The sequence below is a fragment of the Nothobranchius furzeri genome, chromosome 1 (genome assembly GCF_043380555.1).
Source record: "Nothobranchius furzeri strain GRZ-AD chromosome 1, NfurGRZ-RIMD1, whole genome shotgun sequence".
In the NCBI taxonomy this organism is placed as follows: Eukaryota; Metazoa; Chordata; class Actinopteri; order Cyprinodontiformes; family Nothobranchiidae; genus Nothobranchius; species Nothobranchius furzeri.
The window spans coordinates 63,326,498-63,341,502 of NC_091741.1; the positions used below are offsets into that span (position 1 = coordinate 63,326,498).

The window sequence follows — 15,005 nt, forward strand, 5'->3', positions numbered from 1 at the left end:
AGGGAATTCGCATAATCCAAGTGAGAGATCACAAATGCATGAATCACTATGTGCAGGTCACGTCTAGTCAGGATGGACTTCCATCTTTGATAGCCGGTGAAACTGGAAAAAGCAGGATCTAACCACCTGGCTAATGTTAGAGTCCGCAGCTCTGGGTCCAAAACCACCCCCAGGTTAGTGATGGTTGGCTTCACTAAGCTGCAGAAACATGGTAGCAGGACAGCACTAACTGCTGTGGGAGAGGGAGGAACAAATAAAAGAGCCTCCAACTTAGATTCATTCAAATGTAAAAAGTTATTATAAAGCCAGCCCTTCACCTCATTCAGGCAATCCACAGCCGGTTGCACCGACTCTTGAGGTTTAAATGGAACATAAATGTTATGCCTGTATGGTTAAACTCTGTTCTCTTTGGGAATAAACATTTCCTCAACACTAATGATTGAACCGCGTTTCACTGAGATGCCCCGTAGATGGCAAAGGTTTCTCCTGCTCCCAGAATCCTCTGCTGCCCCTTGCATGTTCCTGTTCAACGTGTCTTCCAGTGACAGAGCGGAGATTGGTCTGACTCTACAATCTCTGGTCATGAGGCCACTGAGGTGGTCAAAAAACTCCTTGGTGGTAAGGTCCCAGGAGTGGATAACATTCACCAGGAGTTCCTTAAGGCTCTGAGTTGTGTGGGTTGACACAGATCTGCATTATTATATAGACATCAGTGGCAGTTCCACTGGACTGGCAGATTGGGATGGTGGCCCCGCTAATTAAAAAGGAGGATCACAGGGTCTGTCCCAACTGCAGGGAGATCACACTCCTGAGCCTCCCTGGTAAAGCGTATTCAGGGGTTCTGGAGAGGAGGGTCCGTTGGTTAGTAGAACCTCAGATTCAGGAGGAGCAATGTGGTTTTCATCCTAGCCGTGGAACACTGGACCAGCTCTAAACCCTTAAGGGGGGGTCCTGGACGTGTCATTTGGAATCTTAGTATGTCCAAGGAAGGTCCCACCTTTCTCGCCTCTGATTGGCTAGAAGGGCTCTCCTACGATTGGCTATTTCATGTATGAGGAAACTGTTTTCCCTCGCTGCAGGTTTTTATGTTTACAGCCAGATATTGAGGAAATTTTGGAAGAAAATATAAACTCATCGCTATGATAAACATCCTTTCCTGTTTTGCAACAAACCCGTTTCAGTTTCTTTCATTAAAGAACCTGAAAAACGTCAAATGTGAACCTGTATTAAATCTTGTTGCATTTTATTACACTGTTAGACTGACTTTTTACCTGTTGGCACTATTGGGGTTATCACTTACTTATTAGGCTATCCTATGTATTCACTTTAGTAGGTTAAAGCTGTTTACAAATTAGAGCACATCTCTAATCATCACTTTAAACGTGTGTCATTTGACAAAAAATTAAGCTGAAGCGGATTATGATTTAGACGATCCATCCATCCATTGTCTGAACCGCTTTGTCCATGTAAGGTCGGGGGTGTGCCTATCTCTAGTGGTCAGTGGGCAATCAGGCGTGGTACACCCTGGACAGAGCCAGTCCATCGCAGTGGTTTAGACTAGTTTTTCATTATTCTACAAAAGAAAGAAGACCTGCTGCACGCAGCTGGGCAGAATAGTGCAGTTTTATTAAATTTCATACCCAGGGAAGGCACATGTGTTTATCCTATGTATACTTATGGATTTTACGTTTTTCAGTTTTCAATGAAACATAAAACATTTTGCAATTCAGCACAGAATAGTTATTATAGCGTTTAGTTCACATTTTATTTACTAAACAGTTTTCTGCTGGTGGCATGTGGGGACAACCGGTTTGCTGCTACATGAAATAGCCAATCGTAGTAGAGCCTTTCTAGCCAATCATAGGCAAGAAAGGCGGGATCTTCCTTAGACATCCTAGTCCTGGACGGTGCGTGGAAGTTCACCCAACCAATCTACATGTGTTTTGTGGATTTGGAGAAGGTGTTTGACCTTGTCCCTCGGGGGGCCCTTGTGGAAGGTACTTTGGGAGTATGGGGTATTGCCGACAGTAGGTCAGGCTTGTTCCTAGTGAGAGTTTGACTCCGCCAAGACTGTCCAAAAAAACTCTGACGAAGACATGTGGGGTGTCAAAATGTTAGCATGTAGTCCTTTTTATTTGCACCTGTTTAAACCTTACCGTGCTCCAGCTTTTCAGTTTTTTTTTCTTTCATTCCATTGTCCTCCATTTGTTATGGCAGCTTCACATCAGGGCCAGCACGGACCTAGCTGGGTGGCGTTGGCCCAGGATCCGCACCGGTAGGGTTTGTTCACTCACAACTTCTCAGGAACGGGGAAGTCTCAGAGCATGTGGGCGGGGCAAAAGTCACACGAAAAGTCTGTGGTGTCCCCCTTAAATGACGGCTGTGCAGTTCAAGGCACGGCAGCGCTGTGTGTGTGTGTGTGTGTGTGTGTGTGTGTGTGTGTGTGTGTGTGTGTGTGTGTGTGTGTGTGTGTGTGTGTGTGTGTGTGTGTGCACTCCTCACAGTAGTGAGGAGAGACCGGGAGCTACCACAGTTTCAGTCAGAGATGATGTTTAAATCTCATCGTCCAGAATGATAATAATCGCGCATGCGGGAAGCTCCCGATCCCGAGGCGTGTATTTAAGTTGGTCAGTCAGTTGGCAGTGGGTGTGTTGGACCTGTTCAGCCCAAAGCATACCGCCTCGGGTCAAATAACCGACCGGTTTAGCATGGAAAAATACAAGGCCACCAAGATGTGAACATTTTATAAACTACCCAGTCCGGTCCATGCTGGTCCAGATGTGAAAGTGCCATTAGAGCACCGGCAGAGCAGATGACGCGCAGGGTATCATGTTTTATGTTCTGCTTTTCAGAGGTCAGTGCTCAAACCACTTGTGGTTTCTGATAAAAGCCGTTGAAGCATGTTGTTTGATTTTTCATTCAGTTTATCATTTCTTCCTCAGGTTATTTTTGTCTTCATTCAGTTGGACATTACTCTATCCTTGTGTTTGTTTAGTTTGTTGGCTCGTTGATCACACCTTCATTAATTTGGTTGCTTTTTATTGTTATGGGTATTAGGGGGAGATGGGTTGGTCAGTAATTTATATTCATTTGTTTTTCTACTCTTTGGTTGCTCGTTTCATCATTTTTTCAGTTGTTGATCTGGTAGATTGTTTTGTTGTTTTAACATTAATCTTTTTGTTTGGTTGGTTGCTCATTCCTCTCTTTGTTCTTCCATGTGGTTGGTTGTTATTTCTGTCTTACATTTGTTTGTTCTTTCAGAATCGAACAGAAAAAGCTAACGGCTTTCTTATAATAATGTCATACTGGTCTGATGATCTTAGCAGAATACCTTCCACTAAGTGCATTATTTGTGCTTTATGCAACTAGTGCTTTGTTTTCGTGTACTACGTAGAACTTGAGTCCTAATGAGTTCTAAGAGTCTGTGTGAGTATTTCTTGTGCTCTGATTGAAAACTCCGGTGACTCAGCACTTTACCGCCCTCGGTATTGCTGGCATTTCAGGATTCTGCTCCGTGTTTGTGAATTTCTGGGAGGGATGGGCGTGGTTCCATTGTACCTTTGCCCCATACAACAGACACATGATGTCCACAGGAGATTTATCTGCACCCGCGACATTACACAAGCATGTTTGACCTCTGACCTGGTGGACTGACAGGTAGGGGCTCTGCTGTCTCTTTGACTTCATCTGGCCCCATTCTGTCAGAAAGGCTGAAGGGGAATTGTCTAGAGTTTTGCTTAATTAGTGAGACAATTGTTTTTTATAGCTTAACTCACTTTCTCTTTCACTCACACACTCACACACACACACACACACACACACACACACACACACACACACACACACACACACACACACACACACACACACACAGATAAGGCTAGTGTGAGTTGTTAAGTTTGTGAGATGTAGGACTGCAACAAACAATTATGTGGATCATCAATGAATCAGATGGGGTCTCGACTCGATTACGGTAATCGTATTAAACAGGAAAATTTAAAAACTGCTAGGGAAACATTTGTTCTCTCCTTCCTTTACTTTATTTAACAGCAAAACATGGTTAGAAAACAGTTTAATAGCAAAACAACATGCTATCACCTAAATATATCATAATTAAACTATGATCAGTAAATTTTATGTATTTCATTAACATGATCGGTAGTGAGCTACTAGAAATGCTAATAACATTTCATTTCTACTGCTACAAATGTAATGGTGACATATGTATTATAGTGGCGTGCTATAATTCTGCAGCAGTGTTGAGTAGAGCAGACTTGAAGCAGCAACCCGACTGCAGTAGCTCTGCTCCATAACGCTGCAGACAGCTAAGAATAAACGGGGTGATGGCAACTTTTCTTCCGCTTGTAGAGTTTAGATATTCTCAGTTTCACGACCATTGTGGTTTTTCTGAACCCCTCTTAATCGTGAGTCTGCTACTGGCTAGCATTAGCTAATCTGGCCATAGTTACACTTTTGATCCTGAATCGTTTCTGCCTTTGTGTCTTGCTGGTTTCTGTTTTCCTCCAAAGCACCTAGATTAGCACACTGTGTGCCGCTAAAAGCATCTTCCTTACACAATAAAAAGCAACTGACCTTTGTTCAATAAAGTTCTGGGGGAAAGTCACTTGAAAAGATGTTGCACCAGTGCTGCTTCTAAAAATAGTTTATTGCATGTGCAACATAAATGTACAGCCCTGCCTAACAACGTTAATTAATCCGGGCCTAGGGGTGAATTACTCTATAAGAATAAACATAGTGTTTTGTAATTTACCCAGAGATTGAGCTCTCCCCTTCCTCATTGATGGCTCCGACATGCTTGCGTTTAAGATGCTGCATCATCGCCGTCGTACTCCCGTGCCATGCCATGTCTGATTTACATATGTTGCAGGTGACAAAGGTCTTTCCATGGTTTAACATTAAGTGCTCCCAAACTTTTGAAGTTTTTATTTTCTTAGGTCTTCCTGCTTCTGCCATACATTCCACCTACAGATGAGCTGCACGCATTGACTGTTAAATAAATTCAATTCAATTCAAGTTTATTTAAATAGCGCTAAATCACGGCAAGAGTCGTCTCAAGGCACTTCACATAGTAAGCATTCCAATACATGTCAGTCCATTAAGCCAATCAGTAAAATGTTTCCTATAGAGCTCCAGACCCCACGTGACTCTCAGTAGACGCCATATTGGCAGGAAAAAAAGATAAACAAACACGGATGTAACCATGAACGTGAACGGGATCGGCTTGGATTTTACTTCGTCGGATTTTACTTCACACTTTAAAACCGAATAAATTGTTTTATATAGTCAGAAATTAAATACACTAAACATCTCTGACCCTTACCGTGCCCCTGGGATACTTTTTTAAAACGCCAGAAGCTGTCGGAGCGGACTTCTTACTGGACCTGGCCGGGGAACGCCTTGGGATTTACCCGGAGGAGCTGGCCCAAGTGGCTGGGGAGAGGGAAGTCTGGGCCTCTCGACGCTACTGCCCCCGTAACCCGACTCTGGATACGCGGATGAAAATGAATGGACAAATAACAGATTTACACCTAAGTAGTTTAAATAGAGTGCTGTGCTGTTTGAATGTATAAACTGAACGCCAAGAGAAATCAGTAGTCTGATTTTTTTTCCGTGAATAAAATAAAAATGTCAGGCAGGAGCATCTCAGGATCTGTCTGAGATCTGTCTCGGTGAGACAGATAATAGCAATCCAAAGTGCTTTTTATGTGTGATCTGACAATTGATCAACCATTGCTTAAAAATTAAATACAGCTTAGCCGGTTAATTGCTGTGATCATAAAACACGGAAACGGCAGCACGCAGAAATCACGAGGCAACGTTTTACGTGATGTTTACTTGCTGCTGTGAGTAATAAGACAGGAAAAGCCACGCCAAAATAAGTTTAGGAAGCCTACTAAGAATCATAATAAAAGTATTTAAAATAAATACCATACACAGTTGAGGAAACGTTGGTTTAAGTACCTGATATGAAGTGGTCGCTGCATAAGCGAAAACCTTTACTCTCGGGGTCCCACAGTTTCATTTCAGCCCGGTCACTAGCGCGTTTTATTACAATGATCCAACGTTTGCGGCGTTCCAGATCTTGGGGAATCCTGTAGATGGCTCATTTCTTATGTCGTCCGTGTCTGTTCTGCATCCTGGGGCACAACAGGAATCTACCATATTTCCTGTCTGATTGAGTTTTCTGACGATTACAAATAGTCCAGCTGCCGGCTTCTACCTGCCAATATGACGCAGTTTCTATTTGAACTGTTGCATGCTGGGAGAAGTGACGTCAACTCCCGGAGCTCTATATAAGGAACCCAGCTAATTGCTTCAAGTCACTGACCGGTGTCAGCAACTTTGCAGCAATCCTCATACTAGGCAAGCATTTAGCGACAGTGGAGAGGAAAACTCCCTTTTAACAGGAAGAAACCTCCAGAGGATCCTGGCTCAGTATAAGCAGCCATCCTCCACGACTTACTGGAGATCGAGAAGACAGAGCAGACACATGCATTCAATTCAATTCAATTCAAAAATACTTTGTTAATCCCAGAAGGAAATTGATTGCTGTAGTAGCTCAGAATAATAATAATAATAATAATCAAGTCATCAAAGAGTTGTTGTATATTACAATGGCTGTTGGCAGGAAGGATCTCCAGTAGCGGTCAGTGTTGCAGCGAAACTGAAGAAGCCTCTGACTGAAGACACTCTTCCGTTGTCGGACAGCCTTGTGAAGAGAATGCTCAGGGTTGTCCATAATTTCTTGATTCTCTGGAGAATCCTTCTTTGCATTATCTCCTCCAGTGGTTCCACAGTCGTCCCCAGAACAGAATCAGCCTTTTTTATTAGGCTGCTGAGCCTTTTCAGGTCCCTGCTTCTGATGCTACTACCCCAACAGACAATAGCTGAAGAGATTACACTCTCAACAACAGACTTGTAGAAGATCTGCAGCATCTTGCTACAGACACTGAAGGACCTAAGCGTCCTCAAGAAGTGCAGTCTGCTGTGTCCCTTCTTGAAAACAGCTTCACTGCTCTTTCTCCAGTCCAGTCTGTTGTCCAGGTGAACTTGTATTCCTCAACCCCCTCCACTTCTTCTCCCATGATGGAAACAGTGTTTGACTTCACCCTGTTTCTTCAGACTCTACCAGAGTGCAGAAAAAAGAGTGCAAGCATAGAGGGGAGTGCAGAAAGTGAGTGCAGTGGAGTACAGGAAGTTAAGTATACGTGCTATGGTAGGGTCTTAATGTTTAAGTCTTAGTTTTTACTGTCATGTCCCAGGCCTTTCCAAATGAAGCAGGGTACAGATGGCTCCTTAATGAGGAAAAACACACTAAAGGCTTTAGGTTAGGTATTGCTGGTCCTGATGTCGTTCTGAATGCTCAAGGAGTTGGTTTTGGGAGAACAGTAGTGTCGTTTAGAACAAAGATAGGCAGAGATTATATGAGACAGAATAAACAAAATCCAAACCAGGAGTTGAAGAAGATTTCTAGATGCAGATTTGAGTCATCGGGCTGCTAAATCTTAAGAACCACATTTTTGTCTAATATTGTAAAATACTATTAACATAAAACAAGAGTATTTCCTCTCTTGTTCAGAGGACAAAAATACTTGCAACCAAAGATTTGGATTAACTAAGTTTCCCAGAGACATTCACTTTTTTCAGAAATCCTTCCTGTCTGGGTTCCCCTGCACGCTGAAAATTAATCCAGGATAAAACAAACTCTTCTATTAAAGGCTCTAGCAGACTTTAAGCAACTATATGTTTGGGTTAAAACTGCCACATTTATTTTTACAGTTCAAAATTTTGACATAACTCTATGAATTCAGTTTTTTAATTAGTTTTATTTGTTAAAAATTCATGAATTATCTTTATCGTATGAAACTGTCAGTGCTCCACAAATAAACTCAAATCAGTTTCCGCAAAGATCTTAGAGAATTCAGATGTTTTCTTTTTTCTTCAGAACCAGCTGAAGCAGGTATCTGTTTATTCCATATTTAGGAGCAGCCACTGTGTGTGACCTCTAACCTCCATGTGGGCGGAGCCTGTGATAACAATAATAAAACTAGTCGTTGGGTGGTGCCTCTTGATGATACAGCTACTGGAAAAGGATGATGCCTCACATCGAGGGTGTGAGAACCACATCCGCTTTCCCACAATGCATTGTGTACAGAGAGAGAGGGTGTGGGCGGGTGGGGACAAGCGGGCACTGAGACAGAGTTGCTCTTTGCCTCTGGCATCACCATGGAGATGAAGACTCCTCACATAGACTCTTGGCTGCTCCTTTCTACTGCTGTTTATCATTCAGTTCATATGTTGGAGTCCAACAGGAAGTGGAACTTATTCATTCATGGAGTGGTGATGGATGGTGTGTAGTCCTGACATGTGAATCAGAAGTTAGAGCAAGGCACTAACACTGCCAGGGTTGTTGGTTCAAATCTGGATGCAGTTCACAATATAAGTGGATGGTACTTTCCCCTGCTGCTTCCTCTCATCGATCCAGCATTGCTGGGATTCTGTCCAGCTGCCTCGGATATTAGATGACTGGGCTTCACACACGCGCGCACACACACACACACACACACACACACACACACACGAACACACATATACACAGTAGCAAACACTCAGCTGCCAGGGTGTTAATCGTTCATCCTGGAGTCAAGGAAATGCTAACAAACACAACAGGAATGGGTTCTCTGAGGACACCCCACTTGTACACACACACACACACACACACACACACACACTCAAACTGAGACACACCTACAGCATGCGTAAGTAGCCCAGCAGATCCACAGTTCGCTGGTATGTGGGTGTGTACTTCCGTCTCTTTACCTACCTTTTCCAACTTGTTTCAAGGAGACACACCCACTTTGTTGTGTAGGACAGGACACACACACAGTGAAAGGCAAAGGGGAGTGTGTACTGTGACTCTGTCACTGTCAGGAAACACTGAGAAGCTACCACTTAAAGCAGCTGCTGAATGGATGTTGTGAGGCCGGACATAATAACCACAGACAGGAAATACTCAATCAGTTTCGTCACTACTAACAAGTTACTGTGGACTTATTTTGATAGGAGGGAGGCCCTACTCAAAAATCATGAAGGACCATTGGGAGGAGATGAAGGGGACGTGTAGACATGATGGTAAGTTTAAAGAGGCAACCACTCCTTTAGTATTAGTTAACACAACAGAGTTTGTGCTGCAATAGCTTAGGGCTTCTTCACATGATCGTTTTGTACATTATGAGTAATCCCATAAACTTGTGTCAGAGGAAGGCAACAGGATGAATTGGGCCTCTGATCCACCCCTTCTGCCATGGATAGTTAATCTAGAAATGCTCAGCTTTCATCGTGACAAAACTAGTTTACCACAACACAGGTGTGTGTGTGTGTGTGTGTGTGTGTGTGTGTGTGTGTGTGTGTGTGTGTGTGTGTGTGTGTGTGTGTGTTTTGATGACGAGGAATGCAAGTCTGCAGGTCCGCTGATTGTTGTGGGTTTTTTCTGTTTTCTTTTTAAAACATTTTAACAGTCATCAGAAAGAGCTCTGGTAGCCAAAGCCTTTCAGAGACTGCTCTCATTCTCACAGTATTCACTTATTTGTATGGTAGTTTTAGGATATTCATTTCAAATATTAGGGACTCCAAGGTAGAACCTGGTGGAACTCCACAATGCATTTTCATCAACAACAAATGCTTTTCCATAAATTAATATTAATCAAAGTTGTTCCTTGTTTGCCAATTAGAAAGATAATTAATTTTTTTAGACAGTTCACTGAAGTAGTTTCATGAGAATATACAAAAATGTTATTGTTTACGAATGTTGAGCCTAGAATGGATGTTTCACTTAATGTCTTTTATGTATTCTTATCCCTTATTATCATAATACCAAAACGTATTTGAGCATTGTGGATGTAAAAGTACTATATCTAAGTTCACTACAGTACAGCACTTTACCTTTGATCTGTGTTAAAGGAAATACTTTTGGGACTGTTTCTTTCTGATTTTCTTCTATTATTATATTCTTGTCACCCTAACCCTACATACAAGCATTTCACTGCTCATTTTTTCTTCACACATAAATCTTTTTGATACACGTGTTAAACATAACAAGCACCACAACTCATGAAACAAAACAAATATTTCTGCATTTCTTCAGCGTAAGGCGAGTCAACTGAAACTTATTTTTTTCTTTCGTTTCATTCAAACCATCAAAGAGGGAATTTCCAATGGCAACCTAATAAGCTCATGGCTTTTAAATACATTTGTTAACCTGCCAAACCTTAATTCCGCTCATTGTGCCCACGCAGCTTGACTTTGGCACAGAAAACATGGACAAAATTGACCATGTGACTAATGGTGTCATGGTGTCAAAGCAGTAACAGGAGCCGGGGTTGTTATCCGAGTCGAGTTAACAGCATCTCCTTACAGTAATCCTTTTGAGTGGGAAGCTGTTGCAGATCCTGACTTACAAAGTTTCTCATGGTATGAGGGACCCAACAGGCCCTAAAAGACATGCAAATTAGAATCCTGATGTTTTAATATTATTCTATACAGTGTAATAGAGCCACACTATGGTGCCTTCTTTAGAGACCAAGTTAACAGACAAACCGTTTTTTACTTTTTAAATACGGTCAGTCACTCGGAATTTCACATGCAGACTGAACGTGAAAAGGGTTTTCTGCCCCTATGTCCTGCATTAGCCGCTGATAGGGAACAGACTCGGATTAGACAAGCCAGTCAGATCTACGTCACACTGAAAACTAGCATTCATGAAGTCACCCATCTTGGCTAGCAACGGGGAAGGCAGTTGTTGGTTTAGCGTTCACGATAAAGCAGAGAATGTTTCGGCTAATTGAAGCTAAAGCCTAGGGCACACCGGAGACAGAAGTGCCGCGCTGCAGAGGTGCAGCAGAAGCACCATGGTTTAGAGAAGTCAAGTGATCACACAGGATGCGCTGCTGAGTGCTTCTTGGAAAGTCATGCGATAGTCACAACATCACAGGAGACTTGAGAAAAGGAAGGGGAAAGTGAATTTTTTTGTTTTTACATGATCAGACTTGCCGTCGTATTTTGAGACTCCAATTCATTAAAAATGGATAAGTAAACTAACTATGGAGAAGTAAACAACTGCAGCCGGGTTGGTGCTGGTGGTTGGGTTTGTGCCGTAAAGCCATTCCATGTCATAATGTCAGCTGTAAGGTACTCCACAATGTATAAAACAGCCACGCCGCCGCTGAGCCGCAGTGCTTGTAATGGAACTGGCATCTATCTTCAACGCCGCGGCGTGGCACTTCTGGGAAGCAGCACGACGCTCCCTGTGTAGCCACTCTCATTAACTATAATGACTTCTATTTAAAATGACGGCACGGTGCTTCTGTCTCCGGTGTGCCCTAGGCTTAACCGTTAGCATTAGCAACTCTTCAACATGGCAGAACTCCTTCAATGGAAGACTCACATTTATGATAGCCAATCAGATGTGAGATGTCTGAATATTAATAAGTAAGACTCCAAATTCTGCTGTTTTCTGCCCCTCGCTCCTCTGTCTAAGTTCTACTTCCTGGATCAGGGATACCAAGAGCTTTTTAAAAACTACCTCATAGGGTATTATTATTTTAGGGGCCACAGCAAATGTGCTGAAAACATGAGTGATTGAGAGCTTTAAGAACATTTTCTCCCTCACATGAATGTAGGAGCGTCTGCTGAGAATCTGAGTTCAATATTTGCAATATATATGTATATATATATATATATATTTATATATATATATATATATATATATATATATATATATATAACGTTCCAAAAACGCAAACAGCAGAAGATCAGAGCATAAAAATAGTTTCATGTGAGTGTCTGTAAGTTTATCTACACTGATTTGTCTTGTTATTCCTGCTAAAACATACCTACTTCATAAACTCATTTTTAAACAACAGTTGCTGCTTGTGAATATTTTTATTATAGACAACCAGGGTTCTAAACAAGCCCCAACAATGGAGCTCTAAAATTGAGTCAAACCCGGAAGTACCAAAAATTGCAGTTCCACCCTCATCCACTGGGGGCTGGTGTCAGAAGCGAGCAAATCCTCATTGACTCCCATGTTAAAAATACCAATTTCACAGCAGAAATAAACATGTTTACAGCCTGGTACCAGAACATGTTTTTGGTTTAAATGATCTAGTTTACACTCATGACAACTCTGAGGGGGGTGAATTTTTTTCTCACTCTTCTGTTTAAGTGTATTAAAAGCCTAAAATTCTGTATAATTAATGAGCATCAGACACACGTGACCACAGAGCTAGCTCCGTGGAAAGGCCTCAGTAGAGCATCTGCCTGGCTTGGAAACTGCTCTGGAATTTTGAGTCTCTGTGTTTGTGTTTTCTTTTTTTGGATATTTTTTGTGCAATTGTTGGACAAAATGACTTGCTGTGGCATTAATTGCACTAATAGAGCATCCAAGGAGTCTCCACTTTATTTTTTTCTGTAAGTAAAATTATATTTATGTATTTTAGGTCACTGCCGAGCTGAGCTTAGATTTTAACATGTACTGTTTAACCATGAAATTTAAATGTAATAGGGTAAAACCCAGTGCATTTAACATAATGCTGCACTTTAGAAAATGGGTTGAAATATAACATGTTGGTGGAGCTGGGTTCCGACTATCGGCTTGTGGAGCTCTCGGGAGACCTCTGTGTTCCACCCGGTTTTACCCAGCGGTCAGCCCAGCGTACCTCTGACTCAGAAGCTCTGGTGTTGTGCACAGTTAACTCCGGTTGTAGCTAGGTTGCTACCTCCATTAGCTTAGCTCCCACCTCCGCGTTAGCTTTGGGTTAGCTTCAGGTTAGCTTGTAGCTAGTTCGACCGGGTGTCGTCAGTTGATCCCAGCCTTACAGCCCCACCCTCAGCTCCACCTCTCTTCCCTTTTGTGGAATTGTCTGGGCTTGACGGAACCTGTCACACGGTCAAAATGGCGGTGGTGGCCACCTCCCATTTGGCTTCAAAAACGTGATATTGAAGCCTATGGAAAGGAGATGTCCAGTATATTTATGTCGATGGTTCTAAAACACCTGCTGATGTGCTTTTCTGACCCACTTAGACAATGTTGCTTTCATTCCTGCTAATGCTGATTTCTTAATGTTGAATCAAGAGGGATTTTTCTTGTGAAAGTGAAACTCCCTCTGATATTTTAAATGACTCAACATTTTCAACAGTTGTGAATCTCCTGATCAAAGTGTATTTTTTTATGACCTAGCAAAAATTGAATGTTGTGTCCCAGCAGGACTGATGCTAAACCAGAGCTGTTTCATCCTATCAATCTGGTGTTGATCAATCAAAATGGTTTTATGTAATAAGCACACAAATAGCTTTATGAACACGATTTGTCACATCACAACTGAAGACATGTTCACACCAAATCTACCATTTTTGTGATATTATACACACTGACTGATGTCTTCTTTCATCTTTAAATGGGAGCTATAGCTCTGCATTTACATCAGTCTGATGCCTTTAGTGTTTTTTTCTTTTCTTGAGTAATTATTAGATTTAGTCATAACCTTGTCTGACAATCTCCCCTACAATCATGAACCTGAAACATTTGGTAATAAATGAATTCCCCTGCTCAGATAAATAGATCATACAGAGAATAAATAAGTGATGACTCATCTGAGTGACTTTTGCCACTTCTGTGAATTACCTGAATTTGGTAGGTTTCAGTAAAATTTGTGATTGTTGTTTTGGTAACCAGGCATCAAACTGGACATCCCAAATGATGTCTGGAAACACCTGGTGTCACTTTGAAGCTATCTACTTAGCTGCTTTTGATGGATTAAGTAGATCAGTAAAATGCATCACACTCAGAAAAATGTTCTTTATTGAACTATTTGAATATGTTGGTCTCCACATATAGTGAATACAAACGTTAACTGTGCAGGATTCAGGGCGTTTACCAGAGATTGCTGTGAACATGACAAGGCCAACCGCTAAGCTTTAATCCCAATGGCACTGAGCATCAGTGTCCTTCTCAGGATCATATCTGATGTCCTGGCTGTTCAAGCTCCTTCTATTATGGATGTTCCTAACAGAGCACTTTGATGCCAGACTGCAGATTTATTTGTGGTTTCTAGAGTTTCTTGGAGGGTTAGGGTTGTGGGTTCTAAAGTTTCTAGACTGTTGTTATCTCTTCAACTTTCACGTGTCCCTATGTATGTTTAGCCACTCCTTTGTGCAGGAAAGACCCACAGGACAAAGTCTGTAGTCGCTCCTGATCAGGCCATCATCATCAGTCATTGTCTTAAACTATGGTGCAATATAAATAATTAAACTATAAAGCCACAGTTCCTGTTTCCACGCAGCAGGACAACCTTTTTTTTATGTACTCACTCACAGCACACCCTCTTATCTTAAATTAGATGCAGAGTTGTGACATGTGACATCAGTGCATGCCAACACTTCCTCAAACAAAGGTCACAAGAAAGAAACTCAGTAATGAACTCAGCAGCAGGTTGGATGAAGAGTTTGTTACTGGAATCACGCCTACAGAGTTTATTCTATGACTTCTCTTTGGGGGTTTTTAAGTTTCACTATTATAAGGTTATTTTTGATATAAAACAGCTTTGTCAGTTAGTTTGCTCCCAGGCCCTTCATGTAAAGTCCGAGAGAAGAGAAAATAGTTTTAAACTCCTGCTTGTCTAGACGTCTGTTGTGAGTGCTTCAGAAGGAGATTCTGATTTGACACAACTGGGGTCTTTCCAGGCTTTGTTTTGTTTACTCAGTTTCACTGGGAGAGGTAAAAGTTTACCTTTAAAGAATCAATCCTATTTTTGCCAGATGGCGGAACGGAGGGCGGCGCACTGTGCCGCACGGCTGCAGTAGTGGAACAGCTCTGATTGACCACAACAGGACCGTTTTTGCTGTGGAGTTCGTGCCGGAGCGGAGCGTAGATAGTGGAATTTTGGGGTAAGAGTAGAGCTGCTGCTCCTCCTCTTTGAAAGAAGTCA

The 15,005-nt window shown here is 42.0% G+C and overlaps 1 protein-coding gene across 5 annotated transcripts in view; it reads left to right on the forward strand.

Annotated features, from left to right (window-relative positions):
* Positions 1–15,005, forward strand: part of ipo8 (importin 8) — a 101,052-nt gene that overhangs the window by 38,088 nt on the left and 47,959 nt on the right. For 2 of the 5 annotated variants that reach the window (XM_070549662.1, XM_070549663.1), the window contains one exon: positions 9,085–9,153. The exons of the other annotated variants lie outside the window; for them this stretch is intronic. The gene's annotated coding sequence lies outside the window, so the exon portion shown is untranslated. The remainder of the gene's footprint in view (positions 1–9,084; positions 9,154–15,005) is intronic. 5 annotated transcript variants of the gene reach the window in all.